This window comes from Triticum aestivum, chromosome 5A, assembly GCF_018294505.1.
Source record: "Triticum aestivum cultivar Chinese Spring chromosome 5A, IWGSC CS RefSeq v2.1, whole genome shotgun sequence".
In the NCBI taxonomy this organism is placed as follows: Eukaryota; Viridiplantae; Streptophyta; class Magnoliopsida; order Poales; family Poaceae; genus Triticum; species Triticum aestivum.
Window position 1 is genome coordinate 418,307,829 of NC_057806.1, and position 6,561 is coordinate 418,314,389.

Genomic DNA, 6,561 nt, shown 5'->3' on the forward strand with positions numbered 1-6,561 from the left:
TAACCAAAAACAAAAAGGTGGGCTTTTTAGAAGGGCATTTCAGGTTCATTGAAAAAGTTTTTAGTAAACCCTAGTTGTTCCAGGGGGGTGCTGGGGGTTCTGTCATCCCCATTTCAGTTTTCTAGGAAATTAAACATGATGCAACACTCTAATGCATGAACTAGCTAGGGTGTGACACCCCGAGTGTCCAGGTATGTGCAATATCCTGACGTGGCCACATGCCAAGAACGTCAGTATCCTTCTCGGTTGTATTGAGTATCCGGAGGATGTGAACAACAAGAGACAGTAAAAAAGGTTTAAGTAGGGTCATAATCTGAAAAGAAACCTTTGAGCGGGTCCCTGCTGCACATCTGCGCCTGTGTCTCCGTTGTGCCGTGTCCTGGATGGGTGTAGCACGATTGTCATCTGTAAAAGAGAAGAACTTAGGTGAAAGTTGTCATGCCAGAAAATTGGTTATTATCAATAAACCATTAAAATTCAAGATAAGTCAAATTGAGCTGAACTAGCCCCGATTACATGTGGGCAGCCCCTTGTACCGTCTATGAGGGTTTAACCCTCAAACCAATCTCATGTATATGTAGTGATGCAGCGGACTCATCTAACCATGTCCGTGGCCTTGACGACCTGTCATTTTTCCTGGTTGGTGAGGCCGTCTAGTGCTCGGTTGTTAAAGCCACCGCACATTCTTCCGCGCGTAGAGAACGCTCAATATTTCCAATAACTGTGATGGTGCCACATGGACTGGGCATCTTAAGCTTGAGAGAAGCGTAATGCGGTACTGCATTAAAACGAGCGAAAGCCGCTTTTTCGAGTAGTGCTTGATAGCCACTTCGAAATGGAGCAATGTAGACAGTTAACTTTTCGCTTCGGAACTTGTCGGGAGAACCGAATACAACCTCTAATAATAGAGAGCCCGTACAGTGGGCCTCTGGGCCTGGTATTACTCCCTTGAAGGTAGTATTACTGTGGCTTATTTTTGTCGGGTCTATCCCCATTTTGCGGACTGTGTCCTGATATATCAGATTTAGACCACTGCCGCCGTCCATAAGGACTCGTGTGAGATGGTATCCGTTTATTATTGGGTCTAACACCAAGGCTGCCAATTCTTCATGCCGGATGCTTGTCGCGTGATCCCCGCGATCAAAAGTGATCGGCAGGCCAACCAGGGGTTGAACTTTGGGGTGACGGGCTCTATGGCGCGTATGTCTTGGAGTGCATGTTTGCTTCTCCTCGTCTTCGTTTGGTGTCTCCCCCCCTTGTGTTCGGCATTTAGATTACCGACCTGCTTGAAGACCTAGCATTCTCTGTTGGTGTGATTTGCAGGTTTATCGGGGGTGCCATGAATCTTACATAGTTTGTCAAGAATCCTGTGTAGGCCAGACGGTCCATCTCTACTGCCTTTGAAAGGCTTTTTCCGCTGACCTGGTCGAGAGCCCTTGAATCCGGCGTTTACCGTCGTATTGTCTGGGCTATCTTATTTATTTCGACACTTGTTTTTATTGCGTTGTGGTTCTCCATTGCCATCCCTGACTTCGGATGTGTTTGGGTTGCTGGTGCTATTGCGGGCTAACCAGCTATCTTCGCCCATGCAAAAGCGGGTCATGAGGCTTGTCAGGGCTGCCATTCTTCTTGTTTTTTCTTGACTGAGTTGTCTGGCGAGCCATTTGTCTTGGACGCTGTGTTTGAAAGCTGCTAAGGCTTCAGCGTCCGGACAGTCGACTATTTGGTTCTTCTTAGTGAGAAACATGTTCCAAAGCTGTCGGGCTGACTCTTCGGGCTGTTGAATTATATGACTTAAATCATCTGCATCTGGAGGTCGGACATAGGTCCCTTGAAAATTAGCCCGAAAAGCATCCTCGAGCTCCTCCCAACTTCCAATTGAGTTTTTGGGGAGGCTTTTCAGCTAGTGCCGAGCTGGTCCTTTAAGCTTGAGGGGCAAGTATTTGATGGCATGGAGATCGTCTCCGCGAGCCATATGGATATGGAGGATAAATTCCTCAATCCAGACCCCAAGGTCTGTGGTCCCATCGTACGCCTCTATGTTCACTGGCTTGAATCCTTCTGGGAATTCATGGTGCAACACCTCATCGGTGAAACATAGGGGGTGTGCGGCACCCCTGTATTTGGGTGCATCATGGCGTTCAGACGGCTGTAGTATTCGGTTTTGATTTTGTGCCGGAGCATGCTTCCTGGATCCATAAATGGATCTAGTCATACTGGATTTTTGTCGCAATTCCTCATGTAGATCGTGTGTTGACTTATGTGCGAGCTTGTTAGCCGCTCTATCACAGTCGCAAGGTGGTTGATCCGGTCGGTTAGCCGTATTATTTTTCGGCTGTGTGTGGCTCTAAGGCCTCATCGTCGAATTCAGGTAATAGCTTGCGCTTTGGATAGCTCTTTGTGTGGTAACTTCCACCAGACATTTCTTCATTGTTGAGCACTTTGTTCCACCTGCTATTGAGCGTATTTTGTGCGTCTTTAAGCCTTTGATTCTGCTTCTTCAAACTCCTCGCTGTGGAAATAAGCCTTCTGCGGAGGTTCTCTTGCTCCAAGTGCGTTTCCGGGATGATGTGTGCATCTTCGTCCGGACTGTTTTCCTCCCCAGAGGGGCTTTGATGAGGTTTATCCTCGGCGTCGCCGTGTTCGGACGCCGGATCCGTACTATGTTCGCTGTTTGCAGCTTCATCGTGCTCTGCCGCCGGGGCAATGTGGTCGTCGTTTCCTCTGGAGTCGACTGGAGTGTTATTTTCTCTTGCGTTGTTATCGCTGTTTTTGCCGAGGCGGGATTTGGAGTGGCGCCTACGCCGACGCTTTGTTTGTTTCTTGGAGGGGTCATCCTCCGCTGTCTCCTCCCGTTCCTCGTCGTCGTTTTATTTGGGTGTATCCACCATGTATATGTCATGTGATGATGTGGCTGTCCAGTGCCCTGTGGGCACTAGTTCCTGTTCCTCTCATGCATCGTCGTCCATGCCGTCGATGTCTGCGGAGTCAAAATCGAGCATGTCGGTTAAATCGTCGACAGTGGCTACTAAGTGGGTGGTGGGTGGGCAGCGAATTTCTTCATCGTCTGCATCCCATTCTAGACGGACGTAGTTCGGCCAAGGTTCTCCTGACAAGGAGAGAGACCTTAATGAATTTAGCACATCACCGAAAGGCGAGTGCTGAAAGATATCACGGAGGTGAACTCCATGATCGGCGCCCAATCGGATTCGATAGGCACGGATGCAGGCGGCTCAGAGTCTATGGCCGGAGATGAATCCCATAATCCGACGACATGGCTCTCGTAAGGGGTGAAGTCAGTATCCAGTTCTATCGCCACTGAGAATGCGGCCTCCATGGCGGGGTCTATCCCTTCGTCCTCGGATGGCCCGATTTGCTCCGGATTGAAGGCCGAAGTAGTTGCAGATGCAATCTCCCGGACATTGTCCGACGGCGGAGTTACGTCATGCGCGTCCTGATTGTGCGGAACACCTGACATAGGCTCGAATCTGTTGAAGATCATGTCTCCGCGGATGTCGGCAGTGTAGTTTAGGTTTCCGAACCTGACCTGATGGCCAGGGGCGTAGCTCTCGATCTGCTCGAGATGGCCAAGCGAGTTGGCCCGCAGTGGAAGCCGGCGATTACGAAGATCTGTCCGGGGAGAAAAACCTCTCCCTGGACCGCATCTTTACCGATGATCGAAGGGGCCATCGAGCCTTACGGTGATGGCATAGTGGAACTCTCAATGAAAGCACCAATGTCTGTGTCAAAACCGGCGGATGTCGGGTAGGGGGTCCCGAACTGTGTGTCTAAGGCGGATGGTAACAGGAGGCAGGGGACATGATGTTTACCCAGGTTCGGGCCCTCTTGATGTAGGTAATACCCTATGTCCTGCTTGATTGTTCTTGATGATATGAGTATTACAAGAGTTGATCTACCACGAGATCGTAGAGGCTAAACCCTAGAAGCTAGCCTAAGGTATGATTGTATGTTGTCCTACGGACTAAACCCTCCGATTTATATAGACACTGGTGGGGGCTAGGGTTACACAAAGTCAGTTACAAGGGAGGAGATCTACATATCCGTATTGCCAAGCTTGCCTTCCACGCCAAGGAGAGTCCCATCCGGACATGGGACGAAGTCTTCAATCTTGTATCTTCATAGTCCAACAGTCCGGCCAAAGGATATAGTCCGGCTGTCCGGAGACCCCCTAATCCAGGACTCCCTCAACCTCCATCTTGCCGTCCTACTGGTCTTGGTCTCGTTGCACTGATATGGAAACATTTGCGTGACGCCTCGGTACTCCGCGCCTGCGCTTGCCCCGTTAGCACCAAAGAGGAAACAAGGACGCTGCACGCGCTGGCGCCCGCCTGGTCTCGATCGTCATGGCTCATGTCACGAGAACCTCGCGAGGTTTGCCTGGCCTTGAACACTCTGCCCCTCGCGAACTAGCCTGGTGAGGCCGCTCCTGAGGAGGTCTTGCATCGTCCGCCTCGCAAGGCTTGGCCCCTCGCGAGGGTCTTGAATACCTTGTTGATGAAGATGGGCCATACAGGCCTGCTACCAAAGCCACGCCATGGGCCGCATGCAGGCAAGTCTGTGGACCCCCAATCCCAAAACGCCGACAGTAGCCCCCGGGCCCAAGGCGCGCTCGGGCTTGGCTTCGAGGCAAAGCCAAAGGTCAAATGCGGAGCGCCGCGGGCCCCAATAGCCTATGGCCTTGGTCAACGCGTGGCGGTTGATTGGACGTGGGCGTCTCCGCTTCCCCATGCTACCTCAGCAACTGCCCGACTTGACAAGTCCCTGCGATATGCAAGGAAAACCATCATTACCTGTGATCGTGGGGGGTGCTGGTTAGCCTTCTCCTGGTATTAATGGGAGGTGGGCAGAGCTCCCATCGCCCATCTTTCCTCTTGCTCTCCCGCTTCTTCTCCTTCCTTGCTCCTCTCCTGCTACCAATGGCGTCGTCGAGGAGGTTCACTGCCGCGGAGAAGGGGAAGGCCCCTCGCGAGGGGCCCAACTCTCCAGTGCCCAAGCGTGGACGCGGCCATCCACACAAGCGCACCGCAACCCCCGCTGCAGCCCCATGCAACCGTGGTGGTGCCGCTTCGCGGGGCAGGGGTCGCTCCGGTTGTGGCAGTCCCGTTGATGAAGGGAGACGTGCCGTGGTCGCGCGGCCTCCCCAGCCGCGCTTCCATTCGGCGGAGATGCTCTTGGAGTTCGTCATCTGGTCGGAGAACCCGGCCGGCAACTGGCTTCAGCTCCCGCGCTTCTTCGCCGATGAGCTACCGGCCTCAGGTCCAAGCGGGCTTTGGCTACAGGCAGACGGCTGCTGCAGCAGGGCTTCTTGGGTCGCGGTCGGGGTCTCTGCCGCGAGAAATATAGCTCTGGCGCGTGGTTGACAAACTTTCGCCCGCGCGTGCGGCCTGGGCAAGCGGTGCACCCTCCACTTCAAGTACGGCGGTGACGCGACCCTCTATGTGCGGGTGTTTGGGGAAGAATGTCGCCGCGCCGAGTGCTTCCCCGAGGTGAACGATGGCGAGGAGGTGCTCGGCCTTGGCGATGGCCGTGACGAGAATGAGGGCGAACCCGCCCTTGGTGCCGACCATGTCTCATCCGGCTATGGCAGTTCTTCCGCCAGCGATAGCTCTAGCAGTGGCGGCTACGACCAGCAGCCACGCCGCCGTGCCCGCTTCGGAGGCGGTGGCGGGTCATGATACGTCTCCAACGTATCTATAATTTTTGATTGTTCCATGCTATTATATTATCAACCTTGGATGTTTTATATGAATTTATATGCTATTTTATATGATTTTTGGGACTAACCTATTAACCCAGAGCCCAGTGCCAGTTTCTGTTTTCCCCTTGTTTTAGTGTTTCGCAGAAAAGGAATATCAAATGGAGTCCAAACGGAATGAAACCTTCGGAAAAGTTATTTTTGGAAAGAAAGCAATACAGGAGACTTGGAGTGCATGTTAGGGGATCAACGAGGAAGCCACGAGGCAGGGGGGCGCGACCACCCCCCTGGGCGCGCCCTCCACCCTCGTGGGCCCCTCGTGGCTCCCCTGATGTATTTCTTCCACCTATATATATCCATATACCCTAAAACAATCGGGGAGCACAATAGATCGGGAGTTCCGCCGCCAGAAGCCTCGGTAGCCACCGAAAGCCAATCTAGATCCATTCTGGCACCCTCTCAGAGGGGGGAATCCCTCTTCGGTGGCCATCTTCATCATCCCGGTGCTCTCCATGACAAGGAGGGATTAGTTCTCCCTCGGGGCTGAGGGTATGTACCAGTAGCTATGTGTTTGATCTCTCTCTCTCATGTTCTTGAGGTGGTACGATCTTGATGTATCGCAAGCTTTGCTATTATAGTTGGATTTTATGATGTTTTCTCCCCCTCTACTCCCTTGTAATGGATTGAGTTTCCCCTTTGAAGTTATCTTATCGGATTGAGTCTTTAAAGATTTGAGAACACTTGATGTATGTCTTGCCGTGCGTATCTATGGTGACAATGGGATATCACGTGATTAACTTGATGTATGTTTTGGTGATCAACTTGCGGGTTCCACCCATGAACCT